At 45.5% G+C, this 27175-nt stretch overlaps 1 protein-coding gene and 1 pseudogene across 5 annotated transcripts in view; both read left to right on the top strand.

The window, feature by feature from the left end:
• SHISA6 (shisa family member 6) overlaps window positions 1-27175 on the top strand; it is a gene marked incomplete at both ends in the record, with an annotated part of 269709 nt that overhangs the window by 100295 nt on the left and 142239 nt on the right. The window lies entirely within an intron of this gene.
• Window positions 445-1082, top strand: LOC308568752 (large ribosomal subunit protein eL15 pseudogene; annotated as a pseudogene). The gene has a single exon. The product of its transcript is annotated as a large ribosomal subunit protein eL15 pseudogene (transcript).

Consider the following 27175-nt stretch of genomic DNA (forward strand, 5'->3'; position numbering starts at 1 on the left):
GCAGACCCCGAGGGAGAAGGCCAAGACGCTGCTTTACCTATCTAACCGGGTATTTCTTTGGCGTCGCTGACACTGAATATCTCCGGGTGGCTCTGATTTCCACATGTCAGGAAAGAAGCGCATGAGTGTAATTGGTGGGATGGAGGTTGGGGACCGCCACCCTGAAACAAGCATGAGGTTAGCACCCTTCAGTCTGGCAGAGACAGAGGTCAGGGCAGGACATTGACAGAATTTGAAAACCGTGACCAGTGTGGGCAGGGCCTTAACAGAATCTGAAAACCGTGACCAGTATGGGCAGGACATTAACAGAATTTGAAAACCACGAGCAATGTGGATCAGGTGAATAAGAACTGTTCACCTCTCCGAATGCCAATGTTTATCAAAAAACGGGGTGGTGGGGGGGACGCTTCTTTTCCATTTGGCCGCAGCCATCAGGTGAGCAGGATGGGCGCTGACAGGCACCCCCAGGAGCTGTGGAGGAAGCAGCGGTTGGATGTGATGCGCTTTGTTCTCAGGGCGAGATGCTGGCAGAACCTCCACCTCTGTGCGCTCCACAGGCCCACCAGGCCCCATGAAGCTCACAAGCTGGAATACAAGGCCAAGCGAGGTTATGTCATATATCAGATTCCTCTGCTCCATGATGCCCACAGACGCCCTGTTCCTAAGGGTGGCACCTCCGGGAAGCCTGTCCATCATGGTGATAACCAGCTAAAGCTTGCTCCAGGCCTTCAGTCTGGTGCCGAGGGGCCAGCTGGGGGCCACTGTGGGGCTCGGAGAGTGCTGAGTTCTTACTGGGTTGGTGAAGATGCCACAGGCCGATTCTTTGAGGGTATCCTCACTGATCCGTTCCATAAGGCTGTTAGAAGGAATCCTGAGACCCAGTGGATCACCAAGCCAGTCCACAAACACAGGCAGATGCGAGGGCTGACGTCTGTAGGCTCAAGAGCTGTGACCTTGGAAAGGGCCACAGGTTCCACCACACTACTGGTGCTTCTCACCCTGCAGCTTGGAGAAGGTGCATTACTCTCCAGCTCACCGTTACAGCTAATATAAGGAATGTTTGTAAAATTCTTACCCAGTAAAGAATTTAGGACAGTCAAAAACAAAATAAAACAAAGCAAATGTAACATTACCAACAAGCTGTGGCTATTCAGGGTCTTTTGTGGTTTCATGTAAATTTTTGGATTATTTGTTCTAGTTCTGTGAAACACACCATTGGTATTTTATAGGGATTGTATTGAATCTATAGATGCTTTGGTGCTATGGACATTTTATCAATGTTAATTCTTCTTATCCATGACCATAGTGTATGCGTTCATTTATTTTCAATTTCTTTCTTCAGTGTCTTATAATTTTATAAGTACAGGTTTTTTATCTTCTCACAGCATATATAAGAATAAACAAAATGGGTTAAAGGTGTACATGTAAGACCCCAAACCATGAAACTCCTAGAAGAAAACATAGGCAGTAAGGTCTCTGACATTGCTCTTAGAAATGTTTTTCTGATGTATCTCCTTACGCAAGGGAAGCAAAAGAAAAAAATAAACAAATGCGACTACATCAAACTAAAACATGTTTGCACAACAAAGGAACCATCAACAAAATAAGAAGACAGCCTACTGAGTGAGAGAAGATATTCACCAATGATACACCCAATAAGGAATTGATATCCAAAATTTATAAAGAATTCATACAACTCCACCACCACCACCAACAACAACAGCAGCAATCCAGATAGAAATGGGCAAAGGATCTGAATAGATATTTTTTCAAAGAGGACATACAGATGGCAGTAGATATATGAAAAGATGCTCAGTGTCACTAATCATCAGAGAAATGCAAATAAAATCACAATGAGCTATCACCTCACACCTGTCAGAATGGCTGTCATTAATAAACAGCAAACAAGTGTTGGCAAGAATGTTGATAAAAGGGAGCCTTCGTCCACTCTTGGTGGGAATACAGATTGGTGCAGCCACTATGGAAAACAGTATGGGGATTACTAAAAAACTTAAAAATGGAACTGCCTTATGACCCAACAACTCCACTTCTGTGTATTTATCCAAAGAAGCCCGAAACACTAATTCCAAAAGATATATGCACCATTATGTTCAATGCAGTGTTATTTACAATAGCCAAGACATAGAAGCAACTTAAGTGCCCATCAGTAGATGAGTGGATAAAGAAGACATGGTACATACATATAATGGAATATCACTGTGCCATAAAAAAGAACGAAATATTACCGTTTGTGACCACATGGATGGACCTAGGGTTTATTATGCTGAGTGAAATAAGTCAGACAGAGAAAGACAAATGCCATATGATTTCACTTGTATTTGGCATTGAAAGAACAAAATAAACGAACAAACAAAACAGAAAAAGACTCACAGATAAAGAGTACAGACTGATGGTTGCCAGAGTGGAGAGGGGTCGGGGGACTGGGTGAAGAGGTGGAGGGATTAAGAAGTGCAAACTGGTAGTCATGGGGAATGTGGTCACTAATACTGTAATAACTATGCATAGTACCGGGTGGGCACAAGACTTTTTCGGGGGACCACTCTGTAAATTATATAACTGTCTAATGACTATGCTGTACATCTGATACTATTATAAAATAATATTGAATGTCAACTGTAATTGAAATATAAAAATTAGAAAGGAAGAAACCGTATGATTTTACTCATATGTCGACCATGAAACAAAAAGTAACAAACAGATAAAACAAACTCCTAGACAGGCAGCAGAATCATGATCACTGGAGGGGAAAGAGGGTGGGAGGAGAGTGGGGGTAAGTGGAGCAAATATATGGTGAGGGAAGGGAAGTAGCCTTTGGATGGGGAGTATGCAACAGAATACATCGATGCCAGAAAATCATACAATGTTAATAGCAGAGGGTACCCCAGTAAATTTAATCTTAAAAATTTCACCCGCTTTTTCTCCCTCCTCTCTCCCTCATTAATATATTCTATTCTCATGGGCCTCGCTTTCACCTCTAGCTAGGTCCTACTCAAATCCATTTCTTGAGCTCAGACCTCTTCCCTCTGCTCTGTGCCTACATTTCCAACTTTCTGGTGAATATCCCTATAGAAATGTCTCACCAAAAACTTAAAAATCATCTTTAACCTTTAACCTATTCCTCTTTCTGACTTCCTTATTATTTTCCCCAAGAATGCCACTATTCCAGGCTCTGAAACCTGCGGGTCATTGTTGATTCCTTTTACCATGTAGATCTTCAGTCTGCCTTTGTTCTATAACCATAGGAGACATTTCTGTGGTCCCCGTCTTTCATGTGACATTGATGATCCCATCTTACTATCTTGTTTTATTCATTCAACAAGTATCCCTTGAGCTGCGTAGGTATATTAGGACCTATGCCAGGGTGTGGGACACAAAGAAAAATGTGATTCTTGTGCCCATGGAGCTCAAGGGCCTAATGAAAGAGAGATGCGCAAACAAAACAACTATAAGAAAACTGGATCACTGCTGTAATGGAGACACAGTTGAGAAATGATGGAAGAGGCAGAACTGTATCTGTTGGAAGGATCGGGGTAGGTTTCTCAGAGGCGGTAATACTCAGGTTGAAACTAAGGTTTAGTAGAATTTTACTGGGTTAGGCACTTTGAGACTAGATAGTCTAGGAAAAAGAAAAGGCAGCTAACAATATGTAGAGACACCCAAGATCTTTGTTTTTAGACAATTACATATGACCTTGGCATTTGGATATTCAAAGATAAGTATGACAGGAGATGAAGGCAGGATAATATTTTATGTTATACTGAGGCGTTTAACATTTATCCTCTGGTTGTGGGAAACCGTTAAGGCATTTTGAGCAAAAGAATGACAGGACCAGATTTATACGCTGAAGATTGTTCTGGTCACCCGGTGGTGACTGAAAAAGGAGAGAGAGAAGACTGGATGAGTAGGCACAATATTTTGATGGTCCAGTAGGACATGACTGACAGTGGACGTAGGGAGGAGGGGATAGGATTCATATATAAGAAGAAAGACTCAACAAGACTTGAGGATCTTTGTTTGGTTCCTCAGAATCTGAGCCTGAAAAGGGCCCCCACCACGTGTGACAGAAAACTGGCTCCATGGCTTACGCCCTTGTAGCCAACAAGTTTGGCCTGTGCCCGGATCGAGGTGATGCGTACGCTGAGTTTAGTACAGTCCACCTCCAGCTCCAGGAAAAACCCTGCACCAGGTCTCAGGGCCTCTGGCGTCGTCATGGGTGTACTCAGAGGGCACCATGACAAACGAGGAAATAATAAGATGCTTTGAGGAATGGAGGAAAGATGATGTATCTGTTCATAATTTAGATTTTTAATGTTGTTTGAAATGGAAGACATCATCCCTGCCTTCTGGGACTAAATGCTGGAAGGAGACATCTGTTTATGGAGCTGTCCTGGGCATGTTGTAGAAATTCATGTTTGAATAATTTCAGGTGAACTCTGAGGAAGAAAGGGAACAGATCCTAATGTATTTTTTCTTTCCCTTAGAAAACTCTACCCCAGGGAGTTCTCAACCTGAGCACTATTAATATTTTGGACTGGGTAATTCTTTGTTGCTGGGGGTGGTCTGTTCTTGAGCATAATCAGATATTTATCAGCATCTCTGGCCCCCCTCCCTTCCTGCTCAGTTGTGATGACAAATAATATCTCCAGACATTGACAGATGTCTCTGGAAATTGACCGATGTCTCTTGTAGGGGCAAAAATGACCCCTGGTGTAGAACCACTGTTGCAGACTAGTGCTTCTCAAATATCAATGCATAGGAATCACCTGGGGTCTTGTTCAAATGCAGATTCTGCTTCAGTAGGTCTGGGGTGGAGAGTCTGCATTTCCGACAAGCTCCCGGGGGATGGATGCTGAGGCTGCTGCTCCAAGGACCTCACTTTGAGTGGTGAGCTCTTCACACTGCCCCACTTGTACCCTTCTACACATCCCACCACCACGTGGGGTAGAGCCTGGTGGCGGCAGAGATCCTACCAGGACCCCTCCTTCTTGTCTCAGCAAGGTCATCCACCAGGCAGGGTCTCCCCTATCTGTGTTCCCTTCTCCACATTCTTGGGTAGAGGGGCACAGGGCAGATGGGAGTAACTTAATGAGACACATCTCGACTGCATCGTTAATGCCTCCGATGGCACACCAAAGCCTTGGGCGTGGAGAGATTGGAGAGGCCCAGAGTAGCTCACACTTCAGCCAAGGCAGCTGTGTCTTAGTCCACGGGGTGCAGTTCAGAGGGCACAGCAGCTAATGGGACCAGATGGTCTGCGCCTTGTTTGTGAGCACGTGCCTCCCGCGTACTCACACAGTGATTTCCTCATTTGTTCCTTCCCTCGGAAACAGAATAGCCATTTTTAAATGCACTGGGGCTGAAGGCTCTCTTCTTCTGTCTGTGTGCCGTTGAGCCTTCCGAAGTGAATATTTTTAATCATGGAACTTTCCTTAAAAGTTCTGGCTGCTGGCTTTATTTGGAAGCCAAGTAGGGTCATGATTTGGAGCCAAATAAAGACGCCCCCCACCCCCCACACACTCAGGGATTCTAGCCAGGGCATTGTCACTTTAGCTCCCTTTAAGTGCAAACAATTACAGGAGGTGTCCTGTATAGTAAGTCCTGAATTGTTAATACTTTAGGGTGGAGCTCTTATTAAAACTCTCCAAGGAGGCTCCTGGGAGCCTTTATTCCAGGCCCTGCGCCCCACAGCTCAGAGGGCTGAACCCAGGGGCTGTTTGCAGGTCCCTCTCCTCAGGCCCCAAGGAACTGAGACAGGCTTAAGTTTGTTATCCTGAAGTCTTGCCACAAAATTGAAGTCCAGGAAACCTCTAACACCAGGTGGATGCTTCTCTTGGCCGCTAATAGATGCTCTTTTTATTCCAGAATAGACCTGTTTTTTTCAACATTGAAAATGAGGCCAGTAGCACCCCTCACACTTGCTGTTGGTCTTCCTCAGCCATGGGGAGCCCCTGAGCACCATGGTTGCTCTCCCACTGCTTTGCCTCCATGCAGCAGGGGGTGGGTTGGGAGTGGGGGTTCGGGGGCACATTTGACATAGCCTCAAACCTACATCTCTGTCTAGGCTCACAAAGACAGCTTCGAACCTGCAATTCCTTGAATAAACTCATGACCCTAACCAGTACCTGAACTGATGTTAGGGTGATTGATTTAAAGAGCTGATGTTCAGTAGCTGGGTGACCTTGAGTGATTTGCTTAACCTCTCTGAATCAGGTTTCTCCCTGATTAAATGTGTGTGACGATACTTTCAAGGTTGTGGGTAGTAGGGAGATGTGGTGGTCAGAGGGAAATTACCGTTTGCCGATTGCCAGTGTGCCAGGCATGGCCCCCACCAGAGAGAAACCCTGGTGGGATTTGGGGATCTAAACTGGCCTCAGTTGCCCCTTCACCCCTAACTCTGACCCCTCCCAACCCTGTCCTTTTCCTGACTTTTTTTCAGGCAAAGTGTCTCCCACAGGAGGCCACTGGGAGAAGCCCCGGTCCTTGCTAAGTAGCTTCGAGAGGCACTGAATTCCTTCCTGTTGGCCAAGGCACTTTTACAAAACTCCAGCCTTCCTGGGACAGGGTGGGGAGCTCAGATGCTACACCTGTGTCTGAGGCTGGGACTGAGGCTGGGGCTAGGAAGGAGCAGGCTCAGCCCAGCAGGGGCCCCGCCCCGCAGGACTGGCCAGAAGCAGCACCGCAGGCTGCCCAAGGCCAGCTCCCCCCGCCCCGTGAAGGCCGCTGCTTCCAGCTGGAGCCCTGCGGCTCTCCGAGCTCTGCGGCCTCACCTGCATGGAGCCAGCCTCCAGGGCTGCTGTGGAGCAGGGGCAAATCCTGCAGTTATGCTCCTCCCGGTCACAGCAAAGTAGCTGCCTCTACCGACTGCAGTTGGAACATCTTATTTAAAGTTCACACCCCTGGAGACCAGGGTGTTGATGGCTCATTTCCCCTAAATGAGCAGAGAATGGCCAGGCCTCTTCCCCTCGGCTGACAGCTGTGGGATGTGTGTTCATCTGGCTGGCCCCTGCCAGCCCTAATGCTGCCTCTGGGTGGAGGACCACCAGGAGCCAGCTGCCAACAGCAGGGCCCCCCTCCTGCTCATTCACGGTGGGTGCGGCTTGCCATCTGCTGACTCCTGGACCCACATCCCCGGGGTGTCCCCTTTAAGTTGCACAGCGAAGCCCCTGCTGAGCAAGTAGGGGATGGATGGTTTCCCTTCCCTCTTAATGCCGTGCAAGGGAAGCAATCTGTGTGGCAGGGAAAGAGGCCCCCCTTGCTTTCCTGGCTTGGGGAGTGAGGGCTGGCACAGCGGCTTCACCCTGCCTGGTGCTGTGCCACGAGACGGGAAGATGGCAAGAGCAGAGGCCGTGCAGATTCCAAGGCCTGCACGGTGAGACAAGGCTGTTCCTGCATTTGCACTCTGACCTTCCATCAACATGGACCTCATTCTGAATATGGAATTATTTCTTATTATAAAAGAAACATCTGCCCATTAAAGAAAGTTTGGAAAACACAGACAAGTGTAGAAAATTACAGTCCCAACAAACTCCTCGAGAGCAACTGAATTATTCTCTGCCGCTGTGTGTATCCCCCCTCCCCTTTTTTTAAACAAAGATGTAGACAGTACCTTATATATTAATTATAAATCTTTTGCCCACTTAATGTTGTATCGTAAGAATTTTTCACAGCATTACAATATTCTTCCAGACAGGATAGCATGCCTGCTTGGCAGCCAGCCTTTGGAAGGGACGTGATGTATTCAGCTGCTCCATTCCCCTGTTGGTCACACTTAGCGTGATTCCAGTTTTACACTATTATAAATAATACTGTGATGGTAATCGCTGTACATAAATCTCCGCTATGCCTGTAATTACTTCCCTTGGATAGGTGTGCGCGTTTTAAGACTCTTATTATATATCATTACATTGCACTGAAGAGATACTGCCCCATTTTATTTCTTCTTTTCTGAATCATGTGTTCATGTCCATGGTCTGTTTTTTCCTTAAGAAAGTTTAACTCTTCTTTCTTTGTAAGCGCATTTTAAATATATGCAAAAAATATTAACTTTCGAAAATTTTAATTATGATAAAATACACATAAGATTTACTGTATTAACTATTTTTAAGTGTACAGGTCAGTAGTGTGAAGTATATTCACGTTGTTGCAACCATCGCCACCATCCATCTCTAAAACTTGCTCATCTTGAAAACTGAAACACTGTACCCATTAAACCACAACTACCCTTTTCCCTGCCCCCTGGTTCCTGGCACCCACCACTCTGCTTTCTGTGTCTATGAGTCTGACCACTTGAATTACCTCCTATAAGTGAAATGATACCGTGTTGTCCTTTTGTGGCTGGTTTATTTCACTTGGCATAATGTCCTCATGGCTCATCCATGTTGTAGCACGTGTCAGAATTTCATTCCTTTTCAGGCTGAATGATATCCCTTTGTATGCATATATTACATTTTGTTTACCCATTTATCCACCTGTGGACACTTGGGTTGCTTCTACCTTTGGGCCATTGTGAACGATGCTGCTATGAGCATGGGTTTACATTTATGGTGATATTTGACAAACAGAATTCTAACAATTTTAATCAAATCGGACCCGTTAATCCTTCCTCTTATGCTTCCTCTTGCTGTCAGGTTTAGACATGTCTCAGCCAGGATTAGGCGTTTCCTTCTATTTCTTTTACAATCTCACTTTTTCATATTATGTCCTAGACTGTAACTAGAACATGCCTTGATGAATTGTGTGCATTCATATATTTGTTTGTAGGAAACACAGACCCACTCAGAACACCTCAAGTGACAGGAAGCTTATTTAACGATGCCGGGGCATCTCCGGGCTGCCCAAACGGGAGCCTCCCAGGAGCTGGGCAGCGTCTCTCTTTGGCGCCTCCTCTCCCGGTCACAGTTGTCCCCGTCTGGACCAGGCCTTTCTGCTCACACATGCTTTGGGAGTGCAGAGTTACCGACAAAGCGTGTGGCTTTGAGGTGCCTTGACAGGGACTCCAGCTCCAACTCTACGACTTTACATGTCCAAATACTTTGACTGGAGGACTTGAAACTCTTAGCTTATGTTCTTGAGAGCAAAAACTGACTTTTTAAAAAATTTCTGGCCAATCACCTCTAGCCAGGAAGTCGGAGAGGGCCATGTGATACAAAAAACCAGGCTTTCCAGACCCACCCCCGTATCAGGAGGTTAGTGTAGGGCTTTCAATAGGGTGCGTGGGCTGCACCGCACCCTACTGTGTCTGTATGAGGAGAAACTGTAGACTCACTTTTATTTTTCCCAAATAGATAACCAATACCTTTTTTTCTCTTTCTTTTCTCCAAATCATTGGATACGGTGTTTATCATAACTTCATTTCTTAACTTTACTAGGATCTTCTCCTGGGTTTTCCATTTTGTTTCATTTATTTAGTCGTAGGTTGGTACCATACTGTTTTAATGATTGTAGCTTTATATAATGTAATATCTGGTATAAGTTCTCTTTTATTACATTTTTTCCAAAATGTTTTTGCTCTTCTCTTACATCAATTTTCCCCAAGTAGACTTTATTTTATTTATTTATTTAAAACATATCTTTATTATTTCAGAGAGAGGAAGGGAGAGAGAGAGATAGAATCATCAACGATGAGAGAGTCATTGATCGGCTGCCTCCTGCACACCCCCAAATGGGGATCGAGCCCACAACCCAGGCATGTGCCCTGACCGGGAATTGAACAGGGATCTCCTGGATTATAGGTCGATGCTCAACCTCTGAGCCATGACTGTTGGCCCCAGGTAGACTTTAGACTCAGCTTGTCAGCTTTTTAGTTCACACATGCATGGTTCTCATTGGAATTGTTTTAAAACCACAATTTAGTTTGAGGAGAATGTAGATTTTTACAATATCTAATGTATGCACTATTTCTACTTAGCTTTAAATAAAAATTAATTTAATTTAGAGGCTTTTTTAAGGTATGATGACACCTAAAAACTGGATTCACCTTGCCACCAAACAAAGGGCATTCAAAGTTAATCTCACCCAGCACTCTATCGAGTGAATGAAAAAGTGAATGTTGTATGTTGTCCATGTCCTGAACCTTCACTTCAAGGGAGTTAACAAGCTGTGATGATTATGTGGATAATTTAGTGGGGGGGTCATCTACTTGGAAGCAAAGCAATGTGGGAGATTTTGTGCACCCCCTAATGGGTCCTTGTGACAGTTTAATAACCATTCAGCAGTTCCCAAAATGTAGAGAAAGCATCAGTTTCCATGACTCAGACTTTCGAACGATTAAAATGTGAACAAAAACTGGTGTTTGTTCATTAATTAATTCAACAAACAATTAATGAGCACCCATCACATGCCAGGTGCTGGGTGGTGATGAAGATGGCCCCTGGCCCTTGCTGTGCAGTAAGTGGCATTAGACATGCTCACCACTGGTAATAACGCAGGAGAAATGGGAGCAAAGGACTTGGCAAGTGCTGTGGGTCCTCAGAGATGGGATCAGGTCACGCCAGCTGGATGCAGAGGGCCTTTCCCAGTTCATGTGGAGAACAGACATAAAAGCCCAATCGATTGATCGATCACCAGGTGGGGGAAGTTGCCCAACGGTTGCATGAACCCACAATGTGGAACACAATATTCCTTCTGCTCCTCATCACTGGGCTAGAATTCCTGATCCTCAGGCCCAGTTCTACCATCTTCCTCTCAGATGCTTTCACCAACTTCACTTTCTAGCCGTAGACTGACTGCCTTTATTTCTCATGGCAGCCCGAGGTGCGGCAAGACCACAGTAAAACCAACATTTTTCTCAACTCCTATCTACTTACATTACTAGCTGTCAGGCTTGGGACAAGTTATTTAAAATGAGGAAGATTTTATTTTTCTTAGGTAATGGAAATAATGAACACATCCTTTGTGAGGTTCTTTCAAGATCCATTAAATTGGATTTTATGTAAAACATAGTCACGTGCCCCATGAGAAGTGGTGACCCTTCTACTAGGAGCTGTCCTTCCCTGCGGATCAGAGGTTCCCTAAACACAGGTGTTTCATCCCGCTTCCGCTGGGTTTAGCCCAACTTCACCCTTCAGCGAAAAGAATTCTTTTTACTTAAATCACCACTTTAGACGGAGTCCTGGGCCTTGTCACTGTTCCTCTGAGTTTATTAGCGGAATAAATGTCCCCGGGCCAGCTGCTGAAATGAACACTGGCTTCCTGGCGCGTGCAGTGCCGCTTTCTTCTGGAACCTTGTTCACCACACGCCCCGCACGAGGGGCTCTGCTGCGACAGCTTCGTGGGGGAGCGGAGTCTGTGCTCGGGAGCCGCTCACAGCCTCCCCGACTCCCGCCCCGTCCCCCCCTCCTCCAGCGATAGGCTCGCTTTTCCCTGGAGGGGCGCCTGCTGAGTGTCATCAGCACCCGGCCAGCTCCCCCAGGTGCACCCCGAGTCTCGCTCGCTCGTTCTGAGCAGGTTGCACAGAGGACTTGGAGGCAGGAGGCGGCTGCCTTAGGCGAAGCCGCCCTTTAGAAGAAGCAAATTGCGTTTACAACTCATGCCCCCCTTCCAGGTCTGCTTCATTCTCCTAATGAGGGGGGCCTCTAAGTTCCTTTGCAGCTTTCATGGGTTTTTTAATTGTAAACTTAGTTAAATACAGGCATTTAGGGGACTAGAAAACTAAGATAGTTGCCTTCCTCTTGATGTTGTTATAATTGGGGTACAATTCAGGGTTAATTTAATTCAAGGGTTAAAAGCATGGATTTTAAAAATTGAGGTGTAACATAAATCCTAAAATATGGAATGTGTACTGATCTTAAGTGTATAAATCAATGACTTTTTTACATGTCTCTCTATCATCTCTCATCTTCTATCCATCTATCCATCCATCCCCCCTCCCTTATCCAGCACCCTGTGTGATTCCCTGTGACCCCCTCCCAATATATATTTAACCCCTGGAGATGACCACAGTTCTGATCCTGTAATTATCAGATAGTTTTGCCTCTTCTTTTGGAGTCTCTTTCAAAAGAACTTGGTGTTGGTCTTCATATAAATGGAACTGTAGGGCGTGTACTATGTTACGTCTGGCTTTTCACTTAATATTATACCTGAGAAAGTCATTATGTTGTTTCACATGCCGGTAGTTCACACTTTGTACAGGATTGAACTTTATGAATATGCCACAGTATAATTACTCAATCTCCATTTGATGGGCATTCTGATCATTCCCAGTTTTTTCAGCAACATTTGGTATTGCCGGTCTTTTTCATTTTAGCCGTTCTGGTGGGTGTGTAGTGTTATCCCATTGTGGTTAAAAAACATCAAAATTTTAAAGCCATAATAAACTTGTGTTTGAGCCCTGGGCCATCCACCAATGGGATACGTGACTAGGAGCAAGATAATTAAACCTAAAGACTCTGGGATTGTTTCCTCAACTACAAAATAAGAGGTGCTCTCGCCCACTGCCAGAGGTTTTATGAAGATTAAATGAGATAGTGGTTACAAAGCAGAAGGTCTGGCTCATAGAACCCTCAGTATTAAACAATAACTAGAATAGCGATTGTTAGTATGATTATGATTATTACTGCAACTGATGTCATTTGGGTCAACAGATTCCTAATCCAGTTAAGGTTTGGATGAAACTGTCAAAACATAAACATGTTTTAATGGTTTAATGTTTTCTAAGGCAATTGGCATGAATTTATATGGGAACATATAAAGACATTATTGGTTGAAATTGTCAAAGCATAAACATGTTTTAATGGTTTAATGTTTTCTAAGGCAATCGGCATGGATTTATGAATTGTTAAATTGGCATTTAGGAAATGAAAAAGAAGAAATTTCTTTACTCCATCAACAACTATCCAGTGGGCGCAGTCTGTGTGCCCAGCACTGTTCTAGATTCTGGGTTTTCCTTCTTGTGGCATGTAAACTCGAGGGTGGAAGAGGGAGTACATACAATAAACAACAGCCAAGGAGGTGAATAATATAGGTGTTTTTTTTTTTAAACAAAATAGGTTTTTATTGATTTTAGAGAGAGAGGAAGGGAAAAAGAGAGAGAGAAACATCTGTGTGATAGAAAAACATCTGTCGGTTGCCTCTCGCATGCATCCTGACTGGAATGGAACCCACCGCAACCTGGCTATGTGCCCTGACCGGGAATCGAACAGGTGACCTTTCAGTGCCCAGGACAACCAACTGAGCCACACTGGCCAGGGCTAAGATAGTTTTATATAATGATTGATGCACATGATGAAAGTAAAACCCTGTGATGGAGAATGCTGGGGAGCCTGCAGTAGATGGGGTGATCAGCGAAGATCTCTCTTAGGAGTTAACATTTGCAATAAGACCTAAATGATTAAGGAGCCTCGAGGCTTGCACAGGTCTGAGGACAGAGTATTCCAGGTGGAGGGACCTGCGAGTGCAAAAGCTATAGGACAGGCACGAGCTGGGCATCCTGAAGAAGAGAAAGAACCCAAGGAAAGTGGGATGAGGGAGGGAGACCAGCAGGGCATTGGCATGGAGTGTCTTGCAGATAATTGTACATTTTTAATTTGAGTGCATTATGCAGCCTTAAAAGATGTTTAGAAGAGGCATAGCATGATCTGATGTCTATTTTTAGGTTACTTTTAGTTGCACTATGTATAGAACAGATGGCAGTGGGTAAAGAGGTAAGTAGGGAGGCTGCTCCAGCTGTTGCAGGTGAGAGGTGGGGCTGGCTTGGCTGAGGAGGTGGCAGGAGATGGAGAAGAGCGGGCACAAAAGAGACAGATTTTGTGTATAGTCCTTAGGAATCAAGACTCTGGGATCGGGTACGTGACGCTGGGGAGGACTGGAGGAGAGGCAGTCAGGGGGCTGTATAAATAAGGTTCTCTTCTGACCGTTGTTCTAGGTTGAATTGTATCCCCTAAAAACACAGGCTGAAGTCCCCATTCCTGTACCTGTGAGTGGGACCTCATTTGGAAATAGGACTTTTTCAGATGCAGTCAAGTTAAGATGAGGTCATGCTGAATTAGGATGGGCCTTTATCCACTGTGACAATGGTTGATGCTGGCGAGAATGGGTTTGTGGAGAGATGAACGTACAAGTCAGATGGGAGAGAACTGAGAACAAAGTGTGATGTGAAGGAAGTTACTTATGTCTTTCAGTCACCCTATGAGATAGGTGATACTGTAGTCCCCATTTTTAGACGAGCGAAGTGGGAGGTTAAGTAATTTGTCCTAAATCGCACAGCTAATAAGAAACAGAGGTGAGATTGAGCCAAATGCTTGGTGCGGCTCTAGAGTGTAGACCCTTTGCCCACATACTGTGAATTTGTGCCTGATTTTGCCCGGCCAGGCTCACTTGCTCAGGCCTTGAATGGCAACAGCTACCATTTATTATTTAATGTATCTACTCAAGATCTTAAACACTTTCCATTTATTAATTTGATTATCACAAAACCTTCATTAAGTACTACTATTAGTTTCATTTTTAGTAGAAGAATTTAGGGTTCAGAGAGGTCACATCGTTTACCTAAAGTCCCACAGCTATTAGATGGCAGCTCGTTGGCTCTTGTCACTGGTGGTTCTGTTGGGTGAGTGCAGGGAAGTGAGACGGAGGCCAGGGGCAGTTACAAGGATGGACCATGGCATCTCCCCTGGATGGGGGGGGGAGGAAGGCTCAGGATGGAGACGGGTGATTTATCAGAGTCTGCGCTGCAAACAGATGGTCCTCCTAAAGGGGCAATTTGAGAAGAGTTTAACAAAACCATCATGAAAAAGAAGTAGGTAGGTTTACAGAAACCATGAGGATGGTGTAGTTTCTTAGACTAGTGACGGTGGCATGCCATTCTGCTCCAGGGCTGGAGGGGCAGGGACGGGAGCAGGGATGGGAACAAGAAGGGAACGCAGTGCAGAGAGGAGCTTCTGCAGCCCATCCATGAACGGGGCTGGGTACAGTCTCAGCCTCCTCCTGCCCTCTCCCCTGTTGGTGCCTCTCCCTGGCCAGACTCACTGTGATGCCATTCACAGAGGTCAGATGAAGGCCCTGCCACCCCCGTTGCCAGCCTTGGGTACACACATAGGAGGAACAGGGCCTGCAGGGAAGGGGTTAGCCAGGTGGTCTCGAGGAGGGTCGTGCTCTGCCTGCCACCCACTGAGTAAAGAAGACCAAGTGTCTGAGAGCAGAAGGAAGGGAGAGGCCTTGGGCTTGCTGCTGACAGGGATGCGCCCCAGCAAGAGAGGGGTGGTGGAGAAGCATGATGGGCTTGCCTTGTGGGTGGACCAAGAGCCTGGGTCATGGGTGTGCACTAATAAATTCACCGTGCCAAACAGAGGAAAATGGGAAAACGGAGGCTGTTCAGCACCTCGCCTCTGAGGCATCCATGCCCTTGCCCCCGCCCCGGGAGTGGTAGATTTCAGGGTGGAGGAAACTGCAAGAGCTCACCCCAAGGGGGGACAATGTCGGGGGAAGTTCATGTGGGTAATTTCCCATATATGTTCCCCTGCAGCTTTCTGTTCCCTTAGCACGAGTGCAGCTGCCCCTCGTTCACCCCCAACCTGGGATGAAAGGAGACGGGAGGCCAATCAGAGCCTATGAGCCTAGCATGCTCCCAGCGAGGTCCCCACCCCCTTCTCCCTGCCCTGCCCATATAGGTCAAGGCTCCCTTGTGTCTTTGCCTGGGACCCAGAGTGGGCAACCTTGCTTTGCTCCCGGAAGGAAACATCTGGACAGAGTCACAGGGGACATTAACGCAGTGAGCTCTGGGCTACGCTGTGCCCTGGGCCTGATTTCACTCGTCTTGTTTTGTGTTTTCACTTCAGATTTTCCAAGCTGCCCTAATCACCATGACAACAAGTACTTAACCCAAATCGACGTAAAGAGTCCCGCATTTCATTATGAACCTTTTCTCATTGGTATATAATAGTCCACAAATTAAATTGCCCTCCCTTTGGGAGATAAAGTCTGAAAAATTATAGCCCCTAAAAATCATCTCTCTCTAATTTCTTACGCTGCACTGTCTCAGTCGGAAGGGTCCCTCCCAGGCGCTTTGGAAGCGGTGGGGTCCCTTGAGCAGCTGCTAGAAGCTTGGCTTTGCAAGAAGCAAGGTGGAACGCAAGGGACCCCCCAGTATACATAGTGGGATTTAGGTCCTGTCCTAAATCACAGGTTGGCCACTCTGTGACTTTGTGTAACTATTTAACCTCTCTGACACTATCTACTCACCTGCAAAGTGGAGATAATATTAATATTTTTTCAAATATTTTCCTCTAGATAATAAGGCATTCGTTGCCAACGTCTCCGGGTAAAGGGACGTGACAAAATTGCTTAAGACGCTAGAGTGTTTCGGCGTCACTCCATTGCTCCCCCTAATTCAGCTGCGCTCACAGGCAGCCCTGTGTTTGCAGAGTGTGAGGAGAGGAAGGAAACAGAGGAGAGCAGATCTCAGGCGCCCCACGGCTGCCCGCTGTGTCTGCCCGGCGCTAAGAGGGGATTTGACCGATTCTCAGGTTTTTGCACTGACCTCTGAGATCTGCCCGAATCTCCTAGGATGTTTGGGGCAAGGAAGGCGTCTCCCCTCCCTGCACAGAGCCCCTGCAGCCTTTGCCTCGCCTACCCAGGCCTGATCTTCAGGACTCTTCTCAGCCAGGGTCCTGCTGTCAAGGATGAGATGGAACTGAAATGGCGATCACAGCCAGAGACGGGAATTTGGTTAGACTTTGGGCAGCTTTCCAAGGGAACTGCAGCCAGTACACCCGAGGAAAAAATAAATGGGGCGCTGGGGTCCCCTGGAATAGAAATCGACCTCCACACCGTTCGCCCCAGCGCAGGAGGCTGTGGGCTGCGTGGGGAGAGCTCGGTCCCACCTGGGAAGGGTTAGTCACAGCCAGCAGTCGTGACCTTGCACTACGTTTTCTCTCCGCAGCCCCAGTTTCCTCATCTGTAAATATTAAGGCTGGAAAAGGTGAGCTTGGGCACTCCCTCAGTTGTAACATTCTCCGATTCCCTCTCAGTGGTGGGGGACGGGGGCGGGTTTAGTCTTCATAAAATCTCTGCAGGTTAATGTCACCACCAAGCAGCCCTCTCTCATCCTCTTGGTTAATAATTAGGACACACTAGAGCTGTGGTCTTCATACTTTTATTTTTGAGCCATGTAATGCTTTCTTTAAAAAAAAAAGCTTACCCCAAAGCCTATATAATATACAAGAGACCACAGCAGAGCTGCCCTGTTCCAGTGAATGAGGTTGACCTAGAGTTTGTCCTTGGCTACAGCTGGAGACCTCCGTAGAGTACAGAGGTTTTTATTTGTTTGGTTTGGTTTCAAACACAAAGTACCAGCTTTCTTGAATTGAAACCAACAAAGCTGATGGTTCAGGGGGGCCATTAATTTGGATTGAAAAGAGCTGGTATATGAATGACCTTCTGGGGATTTGCCCCAGTGCAGTGGTTATGAAACTGTCTTCCAGGCTCTGCCCTCCACCGGCCTGGCCTGTGAGCCTAATCCTTCTGCATCTGACAAGAGCTTCTGCTTCCCTAGAGCAGAATGATAAGATGAAAGCACCGTCTTTTAAAAGTATGTTTTTATTGATTTTAGAGAGAGGAAGGAGGGGAGAGAAAGAAACAACTATCGGCTGCCTCCTGCACGCCCCCTACCAGGGATGGAGCCCGCAACCCAAGCTTGTGCCCTGACTGGGAATTGAAATGACGACCTTTCGGTGCATTGGCCGATGCTCAGCCAACTGAGCCACACCGCCTAGGGCTAAAAGCATCATTTTGAAAGTCATGAGTTTGGGTGTGGTGTCCAGAACTATCTGTGTGTCTTTGAGAAAACCTCTACTCACCCTCTGGGTTTCCGTTTCCTCCTCTGTCAAATGCGAGTGTTGGGCAAGGTGGTTCCCAGAACATTCCGGCAAAATGCGATTGTTTACCCTGAGCCCTCACAGCTATGGATGCATGGCCTTCGCCAGGTGTGCAGCCCACCTGGTGACAATCTCCAGGTCCTGGCTGCAGAGTCAGCAGAGGGATGATGTCGGTGGGCAGATGGGTGAGGTTCCCCGAAGTATTTGCCAGCAGCTCTGCTAACTCCGTAGACTCTGGAGGAAATAGCCCTGATGGGCTTGTGTGACAAGCACTAGCACTGTGACATAAATGAAGCGTTCCCAGGAGCTGCTCTCCAGAGATTTTTAAACTAGTAAATAGTCGCTGTCAGTGCAACCTGCAATCAGACCTGGCCTGCTCCCAGTTTACCTTGGTGGAGGGAGCTCAGAGCTGTCTTTCTCGCTCAGAAAGAAGTGACAGTGTAGAGGAACACAGGCCTCCTGGCTCCCCTTCTGCCCATTGTGGAGACCTGGTGTGGGCTCTGGGGAGCTGGAGGAGCCTTGGGGTTTCCTGGGGGAAGAGACATCAGGCCACATAGCAAAGCCTGAGCTCTCTCCAGCTCCTTCTGCTCTGGGCTCCTTCTGGCCCGAGGGCAGCTTGGGGCACATGCAGAGTAAGAGGACCCCAGGGAGTTCCCGCCTGGGAAAGGGGAAAGACTATAGTCTTGGTGTGAGTAGCAGCTTCATGTATTGAGGCTTATCGGTGCAGAGTAGTAGATGAAAAGATTTATAACAGGATCTTATTTAATCCTTACCACCCTCCTGCCAGGTGGGTATTAGTATCTGTGCTTGATAAATGCCTTGTCATTTACACAAGGAAAAGTGACCCTTCTCACTCCCCAGCCTTTGTACTTCTTTTTATAAAATGACATTTATTACAGTTTTTTCATAAAAATAAGTACAAAGAGGAAATCAAAGAATGGTCCAAGATCCCATTCCTTAATTCCAGATAAACTCTGTAAATAGTACAAAAATTAAAATAACCCATATACATGTTTAGAAAAGTCAGACAGTAAAGAAAGTAATAAAACTCAGAGGTGAATACCTCTCATCCTTCATTCCAGACCCTTTCCCCAAAGGAAAGGAAGTTTTAGTAGTTTGTTTGCATGATTATTTCCAGAAACAAATATTGTTTATATGAACCATCCTACCTACCAGGGTTTCTATATATTTTTGTGTATATTATTTTCATTCTTATTTATATGAAAGGAATCAGACTGAAACATTACCCCATTCCTTGCTTTTTTTTTTTTTTTTTTTTTCCTTCTATAGCTTGGAGATTTCACCCCATCCTCACATAGAAGTCTGCGTCATTCTTTTTAACAGCCACATAATATTCCATCACATGGATTCCAGTTTCTCCAACCCCCCGCCCCCCCACCACCACCAGTGACAGGAACTATTGCAATCAACGTGTCACTGTCCAGGCTGGTTCAAATAGTATGGAAAAACTTGAGGGCATATGTGTAGGGTAAACTCCTAGCTGTGAGATACCAAGTGAAACGCCTGTCCTTCAAGTAGCCACCCCTAATTTACACTCCCATCGGCAGCAGTGAAAGAGCCCCTTCCCCTGGCATTCCAGTTCCCTGGCATTGGGGGACACCACATGGTAAGGTTAGCCCATTAGTTTTTTAGAAAGGTACTTCATATTTTGATTTGCATTTCCTTAATTATGAATGAAGGTTAATCATTTTTATATCTCCATTGACCTTTAATATTTTTTCTTTTTGGGGGGGGAGAGATAATTACTTATATTCCTTGTGGATTCTTCTAGATGATGATGATGATAATTATTATTATTACTGATATGATTGAGCAGTAAACAGAGGGAAAACCCCTTTCTCACCTGTATTGATTTTTGTTTGTGGTATATTTTTCCATAGAGAAGTTCAGCAGTGAGGTGACTGCTTAGCAGGCTGCCAAGCCATCTGAGCTCCATCCGAGCTCCCTGTCAGCTGTCCAGAGACTGGGCTCCGTGTCTGTTCTGGGCTCATACTCTGCATTTCAAGCAGGCTCGAAAGATAGAGAGTTGTTCCCCCTATCACAGAAGCTACTTTTGGTTTTATTTCATCACAGTAGTGCACTTTTATTGCCCTATTTGCATACCAGATTTTCCAGAGCAGCTCCAGTATCACTTAACTTTATTTCTGCCAATAAAGACAATTTGCTCAAAGTTAAAAATGTGGAATCTGATGTACCAATCTTTTCTTAATGAATTATGGGGTTTGTGTACCTCTTGAAGATTATAAATAAACGCATCTATGACTTTAGAAATTCTACAGTTTTACTGCTTATTTGGCAAATATCATCGGGTAGCTTTTTCTTTCCCTCAGTGAGGATGTGCAGATTATTTAGTCTCAGTTCTTAAAAACTGGAGACTCTGTTTCCTTTATTGTTGAAGGATAATTTGGCAGTGGATAAGATCCTAGGTAACAGTTACTCAACCAAAAACTAACTAGCTAACTAACTAGTGACCTGTCAATCTATTACCTATTTATCTATTTATCCATCCAGCACATATCTATGTATGCACCCATTGTTTATTTACCTATCTTTCTATCTCTCATCTGTCTTCCTACCTCTCTGTTGTTAAACAAAAAAGAATCATTTAACAGTCAAACAGCTCCCCAATTATCTAGCATAGGAAATAAAACACAGAAGCACCTCCTGTACCCTTCCTCAATTACATTCCCCTTGACCTCCAGAAGTGTCTGTTTTCCTGAAAACAGTGTTAATCATTTCCCTGTCCTTGTGTAACAGTACATATGCGCATATCCTTAAACAGTAGGCTGCTGTATTGCCTGTTGTAAAACTCTCTAGGTGATACCATCCTGTTTTCCTTCAGCTTGGTGAGTGGACTCCACACTCACTGCAGATCACCCTTTGCTACTGAGAGCGCCGGCTCATTTCATTTGCGCGGCTGTGTGGGTTACGCTTCATGAGTAGACCGCTGTTTATCACTGTTCTCTAGGTAGGAATAGAGGGCTTTCCCCCAGTTTGTCTTTATCACAAACAGTATTGCATATCAGCATGTTCTTGCACATTTTACTTGCACTTATTGAGGACCTGTCTAGGACACATACCTAGAGGTGGAGTGGCCGGTTTCATGATACAGCCTCTCACCTGTATTAGCCGTTGCAAGGTTCTTTCCGAAGCCCTTGGACCAGTTCACACCCCCCCAGAAGCGCAGGAGTTCTTGTGCCTGCTTGTCCCTGGCGGTAGTCTCAGGCGTCTTCACTTTTGCAGTCTCCTGGGTCTGAAGTGCTATCTCATTACGGTTTTAATTTGGCTTTCTCTGATTACTTGTGAGATTGAACACCACTGTGTGTGTGGGCCCTTCGAGTTTGTTCTTCTGTGACTTGTCTGTTATCTCTTCTGCCTGTTTTCTCTGTTGGGTTGTCTTACTTTCTTATTAACTTGAAGTTATTTATGTGTTCTGGATATTAATGAACATGTATGTTTCTAGCGCTTGACTTGTAGTTTTATGATTGCTTTTTATGTATCACAGTTTAAAATTTTTCAGTTGTTTCCTCTTCAGTCTGTGCCCTTTGACTCTTGTTTAAAAATCCTTCCCAGCCCAGCTGGTGTTGCTCAGTGGTTGAGCATCGACCTAGGATCCAGGAGATTGTGGTTCAATTCCTGGTCAATGCTTGGATGTCAGGCTCAATCCCCAGTATAGGGCGTGCAGGAGGCAGCCGACCAATGACTCTCTTCATCACTGATGTTTCTATCTCTCTTTCCCCCTTTCCCTTCCTCTCTCTGAAATCAATAAAGACATATTTAAAAACAAAACAAAACCCTTCCCAGCTTTGAGATCATTAACATATTCTTCAATAGTCTTTTCTAACAGGGTTAAAGTTTTATTTTTCATGTTTAGGTCTATAGTTCTCCTTGAATTATTTTTGTATTTTTCTGTATTTGTGTGTGTGTGCATGTGTGTACTTTTCCAAATTGTTCTACCTCTATTAAGTTTGAAAAGTCTGGGGTTTTGTTTGTTTTTTTAAATATGTTGGGTTTTTTTTATTGATTTCAGAGAGAGGAAGGGAGAGGGGAACAGAGATAGAAACATCAGTGAGAGAGAAACATCAGTCGGCTGCCTCCTGCATGCCCCCACTGGGGATCAAGCCCGCAACCTGGGCATGTCCCCCGACCGGGAATTGAACCGGTGACCCCTTGGTGCGATGCTCAGCCACTGAGTCACAACTGCCAGGTGAGTCTGTGTTTTTTTCTGAAGAAAATTTTTCTGTTGTTCCTTCTTTTCATTATTTTAATTAGTTTTTAATACAAAAATCTCTACTCAAAAATATTAGCAAACCCTTAAGTAGCACTTAGCAGTATTGTTCTAAACGCCTTACATATTAACTCATTTAATCTTCTCAACAACCTATGAAATGGGTTCTGTTATTGTTTCCCTTTTGCGTTTGAAGAAACACATGCACGAAGAGGTTTGACTCTTGTCGGCCGGGTTCCAGTGCGTGTTCTGTGACCAGCACACCGTCCTGCCTCTACAGAAATAAAATGTTCAAAACCCTTAATGGGTTGCTTCACTTTCTATAGGTTCAGTGTTTTATGAAGATGGCTTTTCCCTTTTATTTTTTAAATGGCATTTCACTGGAGTATATTTAGATACTGTTCTTTCTAATATATAGTCTGATGCTTAATCTTTTTTTTTTAATCTTCACCTGAGGATATATTTTCCATTGCTTTTCAGAGGGAGAGAGAAACATCAATGTGAGAGAGACACAGCGATTGGTTGCCTCCCACACGCACCCTAACTGGGGCCGGGATCGAGCCTGCAACTTGACCGGAATCCAACTCCAGACCCTTCAGTCCAAGGGCCGATGCTCTCACCCCTGAGCCAGCCACACCAGCTGGGGCTGATGCTTGATCACTTTTGTATCTAAAGACTAAAGTCTTCCATCAGAAAAACATAAGTTTTAATGATTCCTTCTGAATTATCCATCTGTCTCTCTGCGAAGAGCACTGTTTGAAATAGTAGCTTCCATAGTGGCCCTGCCTCTTCTTTTCTCCCGTTGTTTCTGTCTCTCTGTCTTTCCCGCTGAGTACCCCATACATCTCTCTCACCGGAGTTTTCTTCACCAGTTTCCTTGGGTATCCACTCTCTTGTCCATATGCGGCTCAGGTAAACTGTCCTGATCAGTCTGTTTCTCTCCTGTGGCTATTGACCTATCTTCACAGATGCAGAATTCTCTTAAATCTTATTGAGATCACCGTTCAGATATTGCTTCATTTTTTCCCTCCTGTTTCTTGCAACAAACTTCTTTTACACAGAAATGTTCCCTCTTTTTACTCAGGGCTCCTTCCTAATGGAGCCCCCAGCATTGCAGAGCTGGCCAGAACCCAGCCTCAGGCTTCGCCTTAGCTCTCTCCTGCCTCCTGCCTGGGGACAGTTGAGCTGTGACTTCCAGGTGATGGTGATGGTGATGGTGATGGTGATGGTGATGGTGATGGTGATGGTGATGGTGATGGTGATGGTGATGGTGATGGGAAGCAGCAGACCTGGAGGCTGGGAAGTCATCCCTCTTAGCACAGTTCAGTTCAAGTGGTAGGGGGCATGATCTGCAGCCTGAGGCCCCCCTTGTTCCCTTCTGGGGCCGTGTGTTTGCCTGTGTTGTGACAATGACATGCCCTTGCTCTGTCCCAGGGGTGCCCACAGAGCCCTTGCTTATTTCTTCCTGGAGCTCTGCTGGATACATGGCTATTTTTCTGGAACTGTAATTTGGGCAATGTTTGTGCTCCTCTGGCTCCCTGCCTCAGGGTCGGCAGAGAGCATACGCTTGGGGTAGTAGCTCCCAGACAGAGAATGGCATGGGACTTTGTGTTATGGCTAAAGAATTCTATGGTATCTTTTTATAACATTCATGTCATCAGCTGATGAACTCCGCATCGCCAGGGCAAACAAGAGGCGTTGGCCCCCGCCTTCCTACCGTCCACCTGTGTAGGGCTCCGCTGTTACCCACTGTGCTTCTCTTCACACTGCCCTTGTTCAGGCTAAACCAGCTGTTCCTTGGAGGGCACAGAGACGGAAATCATCCTAGACCCTGACCTCCTGTATCCAGTGGAGGAGCGACCTGTCGCTGGTTCTCTCTAACACAATATTCATAAAGTGTGGTCTCTGGTCCTGAGTTACCTGCATCACCTGAGAACTTGCTAGAAATGCACATGATCAGGCCTCACCTCAGACCTACTAAATGAGCACTCCCAGGGCTGGGACCTGACAATCTGTGTGCAGCCCAGGTGAGTCTGATGGGCTCAAGTTCAAGGAGCATGGCTTGAGCAAAAGCAGAAACTGCCACTGTGCCTTCCTCAAAAGTGTCCCAAGAGATGACTCTGAAGAGTATAAAGTGTGCCAAGAGATGACCCTGGAGAGTTGGGTGCTCACTGACAACCCCTAGACTTGGTTTTCATGTTTACTTGCCATTTCATTTAACTCAATGTTTTCCAAACTGATTTGACCATCAATTCTTTATTCCTGTCCAATGCTCTTGGTCCTGGCCCCTCAGCACACCCTCTCTTTTCCCAATTCAAAACCTCAGTCCTTGAAGCTCAACACTTCTGAGCTCCAGCTTCAAAGAACTTGTTCAACACCAGGTGAACTTGTGGCTCGGAGTGCCCCCTGGGTCCTGGCTGACGTCTCAGAGAGGAGTCACCATGGCACTTGGGTGGTGCCGGGTGAGGTTGCTAGGGTGAGAGTTGTAGAAAGATTGTGGACTCCAACCTCAGTTTTTCTATCAATAAAATGGGAAAATAAGTCATAATAGACAACTCACCATGCAGTAGTGATTCAGATTTTAAATAAATAGTACATATGAAAGATCTTTGTAAATTGTATCATGCTACAAAGTGTTCATAATTATTATGCAAAAATTAAGCTGTGTTTTCAGAAGCTCTGTCCCTCTACCTGGCATATAGTAGGTGATTAGGAAATTTCAGTTTCCTTTCAAACAGCTTAGCCTCAAAGCACTAGGGCAGTGCTTCATCCTAGGGGACCTTGTTCCAGCTGACAGGTAAGGATAATTATAAGTAGCACAGGCACTGTTTTGTGTTCCAGCTTCCTCAGTATTGATTTGTTTATAAAATTTTTTATTTATAAGAAGCACAAAAATAAACCAGCCCAGATTCTGCAGGATGTATCAGAGGTTCTGAATTAATGAGATCCAAATTTATGAGGGTTCTAATTTGTTACTACCTTTTCTTACTCGGCTGCTGCCTGGAGATGGGGTGGGGAGAAAGTGGCCACGGTCTCCCTCTCCCTGGCACTTGTAGTGCACCCCTCCCCACAGCCCTGCCTGTCCCTCCTTTCTCCCCTGATGAAGACAAATTTCTGCAAGTACTAGAGTCTGGTTTCTGGGGCTATGGTATGGCTTGGGATATGGGCAGAAGCCTCTTAGTTCAGCTCCAATCATTCTATTCTATAAAACTTTGGGTTGTAACCAAGTATTTTATAGCAAGAGAGTTCCTTGTGGAAAGCTGTGTTCCCCGTAGGAGTGAGGTATATGTTCCAGAGTGGAGGGTCTGAGGGAAACAGTGGTGACATTTTCTTATGCTTCTGATGTGCTGGGACAGTGGTTCGCAGAGTTGGTTCCTGGGCCCAACAGCATCAGCATCAGCAGGTAACTTGATGGAAATGCAAAATCATGAGCCCCACCCCAGGTGTACTGAATCCGAAACTCTGGCAGCAGGGCCAGCAGTCTGTTTGAACACGCCCTCCTGGTTTTTCTTTTGCACACTAGGTTTGAGAACCACTGATCTGGGAGAAGGAAGGAGGGTGGAGCATTATGGAGCTCGGGACTTATATAGTGGGTGCAGCATTTTGGAGCTCAGAACTGGTATAGGGGGTGGAGCATTATGGAGCTTGGGACTTATATAGTGGGTGCAGCATTTTGGAGCTTGGGACTTACACAGTGGGTGGTTCCGGGCACCCACGAGGGTCCCAGCAAATGGTCATTGAACCCACGTGAATAACTGCATTTAGGCTGTTTCTCCACTTACTCTAGAGCAGTGGTTCTCCTTCCCCCTGGCATATTAGAACCACCTGAGAGCTCCTCAAAAATATGCTTTCCTGAGCCCTGCCCAGCCAACTGAATCACAACCCCTGGAGTAGTGTCTAGATGGCTGTGCTTTTAAAACCTTCCAGATGATTCTGACCTGCACCCAGGTTTGAGATCTTCTAATGCACAGGGTGCCCCACTGAGAAAAAACATGGCTTAGGTTGCCTTTATACTTACCACACATTTTCCCATTAGAAATTTATTTTACCTATTTATACTATAGAAATTTCATACTTCTTATAGAAAAAGATGGGAAATATAGAAAAGTTGAAAGGATAGAAGTTGTGTTCTAACTATCCAAAGACAGTCGTCACTGTCAGGTGTGTTTTCGTTTAATCTTTTTTTTTTAATGCACTGGTGTGAATTTTTTTACAGCATTGTGATTATATTTAATATAGCATTTTCTGTCCACCTTTTGGCTTAACATTACATCTTAGGTAGTCCTTCGCATTGTTAGAATTATAAGTACAGTTTTTAATACGCTCTTGGGGAAACATGTCAAAAATAGGGCTCTTCTCCATTTCCCCACGTACAGACCTCAGGATGGCGTTCAGGGCATTCTTTCTTTCTTTACAGTGTCTTTATTTCAAGCATACTGCAAATGTCAGAAGCAGAACATGGACTCTCTTCTCTTTGAATTTCTTCTTGCAGGATTCTAACCTGCCCTCAGTCTTTTCCTCACCCCACCCCACAGGCGGGCATAGATGGATGCACTAGGCTGCCTGGGGACAAGATCTTATTGCAGAAATTTTGGACAGGAAAGCACAGAAACCTTTCCCCAGTGGTTTATGTTATGATCATAGTTCTACTTGCCAGCTTCAGCTGATGTCAGGTGTCTCCTAAGCCACGAGGCTCTGTTGTTCCGCAGGAGGTGGCATGATTCAGAGGCATGCGCATACGCAGAGCAGCCCCCCAGTCCCACGCCCCTGTGCTTTGGCTAGAAGGAAAGCGAATGAATAAGGCAGGAAAGAGAAGGAAGGAGGCTGAGGCAGTGAAGAGGGTGGTAGGACAAACAGCCTGCTGTTCTGATGTGCTCGCACAGAAAGGGAGACGTGTGGCCAAAATCAAGCTGCGTGTCTCCCTTTCCACCCCCTGCTTTCAGCTCTCAATGTAACCTTCCCAGAGCTTTCTTCTTTGTTGAACCATTTATATGTGTGTGTGTGTGTGTATATATATATATGTGTGTGTGTGTAATATACACACACGCATATGCACACTTTGTTGCCCAGTAATATATACTATATCTAAATATAT

This window comes from Miniopterus schreibersii (assembly GCF_964146895.1).
Source record: "Miniopterus schreibersii genome assembly, chromosome: 16".
NCBI classification, from domain to species: domain Eukaryota; kingdom Metazoa; phylum Chordata; class Mammalia; order Chiroptera; family Miniopteridae; genus Miniopterus; species Miniopterus schreibersii.